The 15000-nt window shown below is 32.0% G+C and overlaps 1 long non-coding RNA gene across 2 annotated transcripts in view; it reads right to left on the reverse strand.

Annotated features, from left to right (window-relative positions):
* Positions 1–2344: 2344 nt before the first annotated feature.
* LOC137654529 (uncharacterized) overlaps positions 2345–15000 on the reverse strand; it is a 157524-nt gene continuing 144868 nt past the window's right edge. The window contains exons 1-2 of one of the 2 annotated variants that reach the window (XR_011046650.1): positions 6166–6298; positions 2345–2958 (exon numbers count right to left, since the gene is read on the reverse strand). This is a non-coding gene — a long non-coding RNA (uncharacterized lncRNA). Of the gene's footprint in view, positions 2959–6165; positions 6299–15000 lie in introns of those variants that run through there. The other variant, XR_011046651.1, reaches the window with a different exon arrangement.

Consider the following 15000-nt stretch of genomic DNA (forward strand, 5'->3'; position numbering starts at 1 on the left):
TTTGTGTAAATATTAATAGCTTATACAATTTTCATTCCTTTTAAGACATGTTTCATTCCTATGATCTCTAAAACGATGTCTAACAATAACATGTTTTCTCATCTTCCCTATCCTCAATTTTTGCTTGGAGAAGGAGAGAGGGACCATTAGCCCCTGTCCGCAATATGGAACATGCACGACGGGCATACAAGGATACAAAGACTCCCAATGAGAATGAGGATTGATGAAGTCTAAAGCAGGAAAACCAGTTAAGATCTGGCAGCAGTGCGTTACCAGATTGATTGCGCCCACAATTTACTCTATCACCTGGCAAAGAGAACAGTACACCATTATCATATAGTAATTTCCAAATGATAATCATCATAGGCTCAAATCAAAGAATATTCATTTAGGTCGCGTGCCACCTTACAGACATTAAGCTACCATATATAAATACCCTTGGTACCAGTTAAAAAAAATTCTGCCAACCTTATTTCTATACACTTAATAAAATAAAAATACTCTAAATACTTTGTTTTTTCTTAGTTTATATCCTAATATGAGGTGACCTTCATTTATATTTAATTGTTAATTTGCAAAAATCAATAAAGTTTAGTAACAAATAAAACCATTAGCGGCGAACACACAAACCTCTACCAATACCGAGGACGTTAACGAATCTTTCAAATATACTCTTAGTCGGTAATATGCGAATTGCTTAACAATCCAGGATTATGGGTAGAGAGAGAGAGAGAGAGAGAGAGAGAGAGAGAGAGAGAGAGAGAGAGAGAGAGAGAGAGAGAGCACAAAATCATGCTATCATGCCTAGAATTTAATTGCTCCTTTTTGAGTAGCAATCATGCAAATTGTTTTTTATATAATTCTTTAACTTCCCTTGAACTATCAATCTCATGAACTAGCATAACCTAAGCTCTCTCTTAATATTATCATCATCATCAGTGATGAAAAGGGTCACCCAAGCACCATAATTCGGCCGTAAACAAGTCTGTCCGAAACAGTAACTTGCTCGAGTTAACTAGAAGACAGTTCCTCATGCTTCATTAAAGATCACAGGCATCTGCCTGTTCATGTATGCCCGTCGTTCGCTCGTGCCACAAGCACTCTTCCTCCCAGCTGAGTGTTTGCGTTAGCGGGATCTGGACTAGCTAAGTCTCTTCCTGTCCAGACGAGGGGCAAATAGAGGGCGGGCCCTCTTTATTTTCCCTGAATTCTCTTTGAAACATTTCCAATCAAACAGTCCAAGGCATGCAGCAGACACATGTAGGCTAATGCATGACTTAGCCAGGTGCCGGGAAGAGTTTAAGGAGCAGTGCAGTCTAGAATTAACAGACCTGGTTCCTTGTCTCAAACAAGGGCATAAGCGATTCGATGGTTTGGCCATGGTTTCCTCATCTATGGCGTTATTCACAATCGTGATCGCCAACCATACAACAAAATTGTTACAATGTTTGTCCACCGTGCATGCACTGCTTCAGCCCGTTGAGTATGCCCGATAGGTGAGATTAGGCTTTAGGCGGGTGTAGAGAGGAAGAAAAAGGGAGAGGACTGGTTGTCTGAGGGTGGGGGGAGCATTGACAAATGTAGTCAGTTATGCCGTTTATACACAAATATTACAGTTTCTCTATCATTTAGACGCCATCAAATTCAGTTTTCCTGCTTTCTCTAAGTTATGATCATTACTATAATAATGCTCCTATGGCTTTTTCAAACTATTTGTGCCTGTTGGCAAAAATTACCGATTTACCTTACTTTTTTTTTTTTTACTGTCATAATAACTATGGTTTTCTTGATCAGTAAACTCATCAATTAAACTTTCCTTTATAAGGATGTTGAAAATTTATGATCCAGGTTATCTCCCATTTCTCCGATTTTCGGTTCAAGGAATGTAAGATTTTTGTCTTGAAGTTTTAAAAAGTTACCCTTGGCTCTTGATGGGCCATTTAATTAGGTCCGATATGATTGAAATTAGAATGAAAGATATCAAATATTAATATATTTAAAACCCTATGCCAATAAATCCAAAAAAACAAAAAGAAAAAAACTAAACAAATGACAGCAATGTGAAAATTAGATGGTTAGCAACAAGTTTTGTCAGTCCCCATCGACCAATGAATTGAACTTCAGGCGTAGAGGACTACTGTCCTGATAGTATTAGGCAAGAGGGATTCTGTAATATATTAACACAGCATCAGAACCCCATAACACCAAAGGTCTAAGTATAAAAACATTAAATGCAATAAAGTGTCAGGCTGATTTGGTAGTTATTTAAGTTTTTACAATATCACTACACAAGTCTGTTCAGATGTTATAGAATAATTACTAACCAAGGATACAAAAATGCAAGTTAAATTCAAGACCAAGACAACTCCCATCTGTTGAAAAGTTGTTATAGATATTATTAGACTACTTTGACATATACTCCATGTCAAGAATGAACAAATTTCATATTCAAACTAACTCCAGCTATTGACAAGTTTAAAATAATGAAATTTGACAATACTTTGACAATACTCCATGTCAAGAATGAACAAACTATCAAGAATGAACTAACTTTATATTCAAACTCCAGCTATAGACAAGTTTGTTCAAGATAATGAAATTATACTACTTTAACAATGCTCCATGCCCAGAATGAACAAAGTGTATGCAAACTATAAACAATCTTATCAGACCAAATATTTTGACCATTATACAATAAAAGCTGTAAACTATGTAAGACCATTCACCTGTCATTCTAATCTTTCAGGTTTTTCAAATAAGTGAGTAGTAGGTGTGCTTTAAAAATCTCCTTTGCAAAAATGCATTCCTTTTATCTTCGCGATCCCTTGCTACCATTCCTTTTCTAGGGAAAGGAGTTAAATTTTGTTTCAGATGTCTTGCTACCATAAGACTGGTTTTGAGGTACCATCAGTTTCGCGGAACACAGTAACAGCCATTTCACCATTTGAAGCATCAGACCTTAAAAAGAAAGTTTTGTTACACTATTTGAAGCATCAGACCTTTAAAAAAGAAAGATTTGTTACACCATTCGAAGCATCAGACTTTTAAAAAAGAAAGTTTTGTTACACCATTTGAAGCATCAGACCTTTAAAAGTTTTGTTAAATTCCCATGATATTAAGATAGTGGGGGGGGGGGGGAATCAGCACTAAATCGTTTAAACTCCTTGAACACTTATTTTCATTTGATTATTGTATATTCTTGCTTCCCATCATAAGTAGATCTGTCATAGAAAAAACATTAATATCCTACAGTTTCCGAAATTCTTTTAGCTTCCCAGTTTTTCATCATAGCTGAATAACTTTAAAATAACTTAAAACTTTGTATTGTTACCCCCCAAAATAAAGTCAAAATTACACTCTTATTCTAAAGGTGTACTACTCTAAACTACTTGAAATAGCCAAGCTTAGAAAAAAATTCAAAAGAATGTCCAACTCATAATTAACACTCCACCAGCCTGGGTACTAAGATAAAACAACCAACTACTACTATATAAACAATGAAATAAAACATTAAATCTCATTGATCATGTTCACAATCTGACAAATACCGGCTAATTATGTAGCGAACTAAAAAATTTCAATATCCTTTAAGCAAGTTTTAGCAAGTATCTTAAGACTTAGCTCGTGCCTGAATAATTAGTTCAAATAACCACTATCTAACTCAGCCAAGAAATATGTTCTTACAGAAAACCTCTACTAACCACGATTACACCCACATCGACACCGAAATCGCTTTGGATATTGAAATTTCATCCTGGTACTTTAGGTTAAATAATAACTTGCCGTATGTAATATTAAAGGTCTCGTCACTAGTACCTTTCACACTTTACCTTTAAAGGACTTAGTTCACATGACATCGTGTAAGGATAGTTTTTTTTTTTTTTTCAGACCGTACATTTAAAGATTTTAAGTACTACTTTAACGACATCCTACTCACTGCGCAACTTGTCAATATTTTAGTCTTATGAGATTTTCAAAGTTAACCTTAGTCTTTTTATAGGCCATTTAATTATGTTCAATCTGATTTCTTCATTAAGATATTTCAGTTACTAATATATTTCAGCAATGTACAACCATATACAAATATAATTATACAAAGCCAGCCTTGTACAAAATTATAAATAAGAATTAAGACTTTACGACAAGTTTGCAATTAAATAAAAGTCACGTGAAGAAGACTTGCCTAGTAATGAGGAAAGTAAATAGATTTACACATACCTAAATTGATTACCTACAATAAACAGTTAAGCTGCTTTGGTAGTCATCTGTAAGGATTTTACTATAGCTTACCTCCAATGCTATAGACTAACTATCCAAGGATACAAAGTTGAACTTCCCCACCACACAAACTCCATATATTGACTAAGTGTTGTTAAAGATGATGAAAGATAATGCTATCAAGAACTAACTCTCAATACGAACTAAATACAAACATATTAGCCATTTTTTTTAAACCTATTAGGCTGTATACTGTACAGTAAATGAAAAGGAAACAACCCTGGCTAGTACAGTGGTAACGTGTTTGCCTAGCATTCGCATGGCAGCAGATCGATCCTCGCCCAGGACAGTTTAAGCTGTTTACTGGGGAGGTCACTGCTGTGGTAGGGCACCACAGTGGGGGGTTAGGCTTGCCGGGCTGTCGTTCTGGTGAGCATCTATTCTGATTGAACTGGAACTGAAACCAGACACCTTTAACGTTTTTCACTAGCAATTCCCGTTTTGTTTTTCAAATAAGCAGCATATTGTCTATTGGAAGAACAAAATCCTCAATAAAATTTAATTCTTCCCAATAATCCTAGATTGATTTATTGATTTTAAGTTTTCCGGCATCCTGACCTCGAAGACAATCCTTTAAATCTTTGCATATCCAAACAATGGGAATACATTCTTTTTATACGGAGTTTAGTTTATGCTTCATAATTTCCTGCTACCATAATTATTCTCAAGATCCATAATTTTCAGTAACATATCGGCACCAGTTTCACCATTTGCAGAACCCATAAAAATTCCTTAACAGCAGGTAATATTAAGATAGAGGTAATCAGATAGACCTCTTAAACTCTGCACAATTTATTTATTCGATACGTTGTGAAAAACTCTAGCGCCTCACTCTATGATAATATACTGCAGGTCATAATAGCCGCCCAGAAAAATTGTATAAGCTTATGGTAAATTCTAATTTCTATTTTTTTTTCGCTTCCACAGCTCAAACTTAGGCTGAATAAATAAATGTAGAATTTTTTTTTAAATACTTACCCTAAAATAAAGTAAACACTAAATTAGCCAAATAGCCGATTGTTATAAAATTACTCACAGCTACATAATAAACTAGGCTTAATTAAAGAAAACTAATATCCTGGTCAATAAAACATTTATTCTCTAGTCCTATGAAACTAATATACTGGAACTCACGGAATATATCAACCATCTGACTAAATACCAGAACATTAACATAGGACTTTAAATTAGGAGTTCCTGGATCAGACCAAAGAAACATGTACCGTAACAGTTTATTCCTGCCTGAAATACAGAGATACCCTTAGATAATCGATTACCGGAAACCTATTACAGAAAACTTCCGAAACACGACGATTACACCAAGATTGCTCACAACGAAAACACTAATCTATAACAATTTTAAACCCGAAAATTTAAATGATTTAACTAGTTCACCCATCTTTAGTATTATTCCCGGCCTTTACACTATAGCAGCCATCATACCTTATATCAGGATTTAATTCGTATGATACCGTAGACGGTATTGTTTTATCAGACTGTACAATAAAATTGATAGCACTAAATAAGAGAATCTTAAGAGAATTATCAAGATCCAAACCTCAAGATCTTATTAATTGCTCTTTGCGTTTAATGGGTTATTCAATTAGTATCAATCTGATGTCAATTGCAACATTATATCACTTACAAGTGTTTCAGCAAAATTGCCCCATACCAATACAAAAAAAACTAAAGATAACATTTGTTGAGATTTATAAGGTTAGCAACACATTACCTTAGAAATCCATCAAGAAATAATATACAAGGCTGAATTAAGAAACTATTATACAGACATTAATTTGTTAAAGAAGAATTCAGAGAGTATTCTACCACTACAGCATTACCGTATAATTATGAATAAATAACAATAAAAAATACAGTGGAACTTACATGTCGGTCAGGAAAAACCAGTCAATGCAGTAATCTGTTTGACTTTACAATATTTCTCTATAGAAAACGAAATATCCAAGGATACAAACTGGAAGTTAAACTTCTACCTCAAGAAACCCCAGCTATTGAGAAATAAGTTCAAATGCTAAAGAAAACGAACCATCCATTGAGAAATATGTTCAAATGCTAAAGAAAACGAGACATCCAAGGATACAAACTGGAAGTCAAACTTCCACCTCAAGAAACCCTATCTATTGAGAAATATGTTCAAATGCTAAAGAAAACGAGTCATCCGAAATATGTTCAAATGGTAAAGAAAACGAGACATCCAAGGATACAAACTGGAAGTCAAACTTCCACCTCAAGAAACCCCATCTATTAACAAATATGTTCAAATGCTAAAGAAAACGAGACCTCCAAGGATACAAACTGGAAGTCAAACTTCCACCTCAAGAAACCCCATCTATTGAGAAATATGTTCAAATGCTAAAGAAAACGAACCATCCAAGGATACAAACTGGAAGTTAAACTTCCACCTCAAGAAACCCCATCTATTGAGAAATATGTTCAAATGCTAAAGAAAACGAACCATCCAAGGATACAAACTGGAAGTCAAACTTCCACCTCAAGAAACCCCATCTATTGAGAAATATGTTCAAATGCTAAAGAAAACGAACCATCCAAGGATACAAACTGGAAGTCAAACTTCCACCTCAAGAAACCCCATCTATTGAGAAATATGTTCAAATGCTAAAGAAAACGAACCATCCAAGGATACAAACTGGAAGTCAAACTTCCACCTCAAGAAACCCCATCTATTGAGAAATATGTTCAAATGCTAAAGAAAACGAACCATCCAAGGATACAAACTGGAAGTTAAACTTCTACCTCAAGAAACCCCATCTATTGAGAAATATGTTCAAATGCTAAAGAAAACGAACCATCCAAGGATACAAACTGGAAGTCAAACTTCCACCTCAAGAAACCCCATCTATTGAGAAATATGTTCAAATGCTAAAGAAAACGAACCATCCAAGGATACTATAATTATAACTGGAAGTTAAGCTTCCACCTCAAGAAACCCCATCTATTGACAAATATGTTCAAATGCTAAAGAAAACGAACTATCTAAGGATACAAAAGTGGAAGCTAAACTTCCCCTTCGAGAAACCCCATCTATTGACAAGTTTGTTCAGATGCTATAAAAAAAAAAACTACCCAAGGATACTAATCTGGATGTTAAACTTCTACCTCAAGACGACTCCATCTAGTGACAAGTCTGTTCAAGACTATGGAATTAGATAATATTTAACTACGAATATTTATGCCTCGGTAATGAATACAAGAATTAACTGTAAAATAAGAAAACTCTGTAATTTCTTTTTCATAAAATATTCTAATGGATCATATATTCTTATTCATGTTAATTTATATAAGTCATAATGCATTTTAAATGTGCACACATTAACAGCCTTAATTTTTAAAATGGAGATTATAGGATTGTTTTTTTTAAGAATTACATATTGACTCATTCATAAGAAAATCAAGGTTTCCTATAACTAAATCCTACTTGGAGAGAGGGAGATTTTCTTAGTTTTAATTAATTTATTGTGCCCATTGGCGTCAGACATTCGATCATATAGTAACAATAATAATATTTACATCTCCATGATAATTAAATTATACCAAAATAATTCATATGGAATACAAAATAGAATTTAAAGTTTGATTTCGTAGGTGGATTGTACCTATCTTTAGTTAATATCACAACACAGCCAATTTAAAGAGAGGTAATGCTTTTTCAGTATCCTCCAAATTTAGGATTTGGTTTTATTTGTTTGAATCAATTTATTGCGCCCATTGGCCTCAAACATTTGGGTACATAGTAATAATAATATTATTCAGATCTACTTTATATAGTAATTATGTTGTGCCATAAGAATTCATACAGAATATAAAATCAAATCTAGATAGACATTCTAGTACATAGTAACAATAAAATGGTGTAGATCTATATACTAAAAGGTTATACAAAATGAATTCATATGGAGAAAATATAAAGCTTAGATTTCGTAGGTTGGTTGAATTTACTTATAGATAATATCACAACACAGTCAATTTTATAAAAGGTAATGTTTGGTCAGTATCCACCAAAGTGAGGATGGCACATGAGAAATTCATCAGGCAAATTATTATCTGTCATCAATTGTTTACATACATCAGCTACTGTGAGTGTGGTAATAAGTCAGTTTGCTGGCGTTGGGTGCGTCATATAGTCTACTACTACTACTACTACTACTACTATCATCATCATCATCATCATCATCATTATTATTATTATTATTATTATTATTATTATTATTATTAATGATATCATTCTCTGTTTTTGTAATTTTTCAGGATATTTATAAAAAAAAAAAATATAAAAATTTTTGTATTAGGATTTTCCTGCATGTTAGACTAACTGGTGAAGTAGAAATTTTGTCTGGAAAACTATATAGTTTCTTGCAATCAAGCTTTGAACGATGTTTATCTCCAACACCTTCAGGTTTATTTATTTTAACATGAAACGTACCAAATAAAATGCTTATATGGAAATTATTTACAGAAAAAGATACCTCATTCTGATATTTTGCATAAAGATATTTGGAGTTGTTTTCCGATGGTAATGATGTGTACCTCGGCCAAAGATAATCTGTGGTATCTACATCTTACTTCTAATCAGTCCTCTTATATAATATCAAAATATTACCTCTTTATGAAATATTAAAATAGTTCGAATTACACTTCTTTTATTTTCTTAGTCTAACAAAACACTAGTTAAGAAAAACGTCTTTGTGCTTCCGCCCTCAAAGAGTTAATTTCAATATTTTCCTATTTTATTTTTTTTTCAAAATCTACCCTGGCCATCCTTGGAAATATTCATAAGGTAAATAAGTTTTCTTTCAACTATTCCCATTTAAACTTTTCCTTTATGATTATTTTTTTTTTCTGTACAACTTCCTTGAAAAAGAGGATCTTTTCTTTTCCAAGATTGTCTTGTAAAAACGAAAATAATTAACTAAAGTTTAACTTTATGTTACTTGTCATAATTATAGACAAACATTTATATTTTCCACTTTCCTTTTTTAGATATGGAAATTTCGTCCTGCATCTTATGAATAATAATGTTTCTTGGAATAAGGATGTTTCTTTGTTGATCTCATTTATTCATAGAAATCTTTACAGAGTATATGTTTTGTCGAGTATCAAATTTCCTTATTGAAAACATTAATTAAATGAAAGTTTTTCATAAGAATTTATGCCCGTGGACGAGCAAACCTAGGGCCATATTGTAGCCCAGGCATGATGAAAGAAAGAGAAAATGGTAAAGGGAAAGGGTGGCAAAGAGTATATTGCTTCCTTTCAAACACTCAAAGAGACGAAGGTTTTCATAAAAGTCATATTAAAAACCTAACAAAAACATTTGTTACCATATGCAGATAAGACCGACACGTGCAGACTTCATTCTATAACATATGATAATTACATTATCTGATTATTATTTTTTACGTTTTTTTCAAGTTCTTAAAAGACTATTACTTCTCAAAGGGTTTTTATTTGTTGATTCGTTCATCTGACGTAACACCATAAAGGGTCCTAGATGTTACTGGGAATAGTCCAAAGAAATTAATTAATTAAATCTAAATATCATGAGATATTTCTAATACCTTTGGGTCTGTTTTCATTTACAAACTGATGCACTGCTCTGTGTTTCTTTTCATAAAATGTTTTTTTTTCTTTTTTTTTATGATAGCAGTTGCGATAGTAACCACAATTTTGTTTATTATTACTATTAATTATTTCCTATTATTTCTATCGTAACCTTAATTTAAGTAAACTTTTCATTCACAGCCTGTTGAATTGACCTTCAATCTGAAAACTTTTTTTTTTTACTATTATACTAAAGACTTGCAAGAATGCCTGGAGTGTTTGGAGAACATGGTTGTGAAAAGAAAGTATGAAAAGCATAATCAGGTGGAAAGTGAAAAGGATTCTGTTCTCTTTTCTCCATATCTATTAAATTTTTGTTGCTTTGTACCAATATGTGAAAACGTTTTTTTTAAAGACAAGTATATTTGTTTGTTCTTTATCTTGTTTCTCGGTCTTTTTAAGTTTCAACATTTCAACTTTCCTCATATCTATAACTGAATTTCAGGTGAAAAGAGACAAGAGTTTGTTCTCTTTATTTCTTTTGTTATTGTATCTCTGTTCCTTCTTGGTGTCAATGTCCATCTTCAATTCATATCTTACGAGGATTTAATCAAGAGTTGAAAGGATTGCATTTGATAAAAGGGATAGACAGAGTTAGTGACCCGTATGTCAGTATTCGTTCCCTTCTATCTTCCACTCAAATCTATTTATTTTTTTATGTTTTATACTGAAAAAAAGACCAATCTTGCGAAATTATATTCTTGTTTTACTAGGAGTTTTATTTTTTATTCATTAATCTCTGAACTTCCTGTTTTATTATACATTACGGAAATTAAGACATTTATAATATCAGAGTGCAATACTGTATTTCTTACTGTTAAGGTTATTAAATATATATATATATATATATATATATATATATATATATATATATATATATATATATATTAATCATTGTAAATACGCACAATCTCACAATAACATTGTCTCTCGTGTGAATATATAAACAGAAAATTATTTAAAGATTTTAAGTTTGTACATTATTTTACATATACATAACGGCGTGCTTAGAAAACATTAATCTTCTATCGTCGTAGTCTTTAAATTAATCACCAACAGAGCAGTCAGAATTACAGGAATTTAATGTTCCTCCCATCCCGTTTCCAGGTGATTTAGTTTAATTATAGTAATAACCTTTTTTTTTTATGCGGCTTTCTCGAGTTTCCATTAGCCTAATTACCTTCTAAATTCGTGTGACCTTGCTTTAGGATATTTATAATTCAATGCGTACATATTATAAGATTATACAATTGTAATATATTGTTATTTGGTTATCAGTAATTCCTAAGACGTGCGGGTTTATTTTTAGTATGTGTATGCTAGTTAGGACAATAGTCTCTTTCGTGGTGACCGATTTATTTTCAATTTTATATATATCACCCGATTTATCCTGGTGATTTAGCAGGTGTATGATCTTAATGTATCCACCAGTATACATTTTGCAGATATATAAGTCTTAGGCTTTTATCTTGGAGAATTTATTCGCGTAATATTATCCCCTTTACATGACATTATACGACTAAGGATTATGTTCGTTTTACAGCCAAAGGTGACATGAATAACAAGATGAACTTTGATAAGTATTTTTTATTTACCCTTTAGAATAATGAATTGTTACTATCTTCATATTATTATGTCAACTTTTTTTTTTGGGGGGGGGGGGCAAATCTTACCACAATCGTCCTCTTATTTTCTATTGCGTTCCCATGTATCTGGACATCAGCAAATATAATATTAACATATTTTTAAGCTTTTCGAATAAACCGTGTCTAGGAATTTTGCAAAAAAAATGTATGCATCCAACAGATTTGGTAGATTGGGGAACAAAACCCATAGTATGATATTGGGAGTTGAGTGGCAGGACAGGATTAGAAATGAAACTATAAGAGATTACTCGAGTGCCATATGTGGATGAGATCATGGTGAGGGTTAGATGGAGATGGTTTGGGCATGCTCTTCGCACTCCCCAAGAGTGATTAGTTCACCAAACTTTACACTGGGCTCCACAATGCACTAGAAGAGTTAGAAGACACAGGCCTACATTGCTGAGGACTATGAAGCGTGAAGTAAGAAATGATGAATGGAGAAGTATTGATTTAAAAGCTCAAGATAGAGACGACTGGCGAAATATAACGGAGGCCTTTTGGGCGAATGGGCGCAGGAGGAGATGATGATGATGATGATATAAATCATTATATCAGATATTTTATTAACCGTGGCATTTACTTTTCTTTGTGATTTACTTTGTTTATCAATTTATTTATTTCCCTGTATCAAATTGATTTATGTACTATATTTTAACTGTTGCACGCGAAGTAATATATCATCTTTAGTGTTTTAATCAAACTAATAGCGAAGACCCAATCATTTTTTGTTATCAATTAATGAAAGGTAAGTTATGTGGAATGAGATGCAAACTGCAGCATTGCTGATAAAAAACATGCTCTTTCAATTTGAGATATTCTGATAAGATATTGATACAGCAATTTTTTCTTCATTACTGATGTAAAAGCAATAACGTTCTAGTAAATGTTTGATATTTCTGAAAATAATAGATAACGGGGTTTTCGAAGGAAGAAAAAAGCAAATATCTCTAAATTGGATTTTCATTTTCTTTTTCTTTTTTCTTTTGTGTCAACCATCACATGTCATGGTTCACGTTTCTGTACGCCATATTAAGTTGCATTCACATTTCTGTCAGCCATCATACTGTAGAATACACCTCACTTTCAGACAGCTACCATACGTCACACAGTTTCCCTTTCTAACAGCTTTCATAATCTGTAGTTCACTTTTTTTGCAAGCCTTTAATAGGTTAGAGTTCCCTGTACGGTCAGATGTCATACGCAACAGCTAGTGTTTCTGTCAGTTCCCATAGGTCAAAGCTCAGTGATTTGGCAACTACCCTAAGTCGCAGTTTAGTTTTCTGTCAGCCAGCAAATGTTACAGTTCAATTATTGGTAGCTGTTATCAATCACAGTTTAATTTTGTCAGTCGTCTTATGTCACAGTTCGCGTTTCTGTTAGCTATCACAGGTTGCAGTTTACTTTCTTATCAGACGTCAGATGTCACAGTTCACTTTTCTGTCAGTTACCATAAATCACACTTCACTCTTCTCTTAGATATCATAGGTCACATTTCACTTTCCTTTCAACCATCATAGGTCACAGTTCCATTTTTTTGTCAATCATTATAAGACAAAACTTGCTTTTCTGTCATTTATCATAGGGCAAAGTTCACTTTTCTGTCAGTCACCACAGTTCGCTTCAATGCTTATAATATACCTTAGTAATGGCTACTCCCTATTAATTTTGTATGAAAACACATTCAAAGTCGTGTTTTTTTAGTATATTTTTCGTGGCTTCGCTATTCACTTTTATGTCTTTCAAATATCTTTCCTTAGAATAATATTTGAGAGTATTATGTTTTACCATTATACACAAAAATATGTATATATTTTTTTTTATATAAAAAATGGAAGCAACTGACTACTAAGCATATTTTTTCCCAGAATATTTCTGGGAATATATATTATTATTCATTATTATAATTTTTATTGATATTATCATATTCATTATTATCATTCATATTGATATTATCATATCCATTATTATTTTCATTGTTATTAATATCATAACCATTATCATTAACAATGTTATTAATATCATAACCATTATAATTATCATTGTAGTTAATATCATCATCATTGTTATTAATATCAAAACCATTATATCTTCATTATTATTATCATAACCATTATCAACAACATTGTTATTAATATCATCATCATTGTAATTAATATCATAACCATTATCATCATTGTTATTAATATCGTAACGATTATCATGACCATTGTCATCATTATCATTATTATTATTATTATTATTATTATTATTATTATTATTATTATTATTATTATTATTATAAACAACATGGACTGGAAAACATCCACTGCATGCTAAATAAAGAGGGTTATTAAAAATACGAGAAACTAAGCTTTTGTGTTTCTGCTCGTATTTTTGTGTTTAGCTCCGACATTCAAACCTCATGAAGCCGGACTATTCACAGGGACGCCCAACCCTCCACTAATGACAACATTAGGTTTTGTGAGCTGAATTCGGCTATAAAGGCCCAGGGGCTAATGAGGTCAGGTCCTGCAGTAATAATGCTTGCCAACCGACACAGACTCTCTCTCTCTCTCTCTCTCTCTCTCTCTCTCTCTCTCTCTCTCTCTCTCTCATACATACATTATAAGACATATATATATATATATATATATATATATATATATATATATATATATATATATATATATATAAGATGAAACATGCATGTGAATATATACGTATATACAGTACACACACACACACACACACACACACACATATATATATATATATATATATATATATATATATATATATATATATATATATATATATATGTATGTGTGTGTTTCTGTGTGCCATGTATGTATATATACAGTACACGCATAGATAATATACATGCACATATATACATACATACTTTCATACATACATACATACATACATACATAATGTATATACACACACATTATATATATATATATATATATATATATATATATACATGTATATATACACTTATATATATCTATATATATGCATATATATATATATATATATATATATATATGTATATATATACACACACACACACATATATATATATATATATATATATATATATATATATATATATATATATATATATATATATATACACACAATCAAGCAAGTGGTCAACGAGAAAGAACCCCACAGAGATTAATCAAGTAAAGTTTATGAATAAAGTATGAGAGAGAGAGAGAGAGAGAGAGAGAGAGAGAGAGAGAGAGAGAGAGAGAGAGAGAGATTCTAGTTCAAACATTCCATAAACATCGACGTAGCAGAATTCATCACCACAAAAGGGGGCTGTCACCCCCATAATAAGACTCCCTTTATTATATAGAAAGCCGAAATCAATTTCTTGGAGTGGTGGTCAAGCGAAGGAAGACGAAATTACTGAAGAATTCCATTTTTTTTTTTTTAAGAATATATA

This window comes from Palaemon carinicauda, chromosome 15 (genome assembly GCF_036898095.1).
Source record: "Palaemon carinicauda isolate YSFRI2023 chromosome 15, ASM3689809v2, whole genome shotgun sequence".
NCBI lineage: Eukaryota > Metazoa > Arthropoda > Malacostraca > Decapoda > Palaemonidae > Palaemon > Palaemon carinicauda.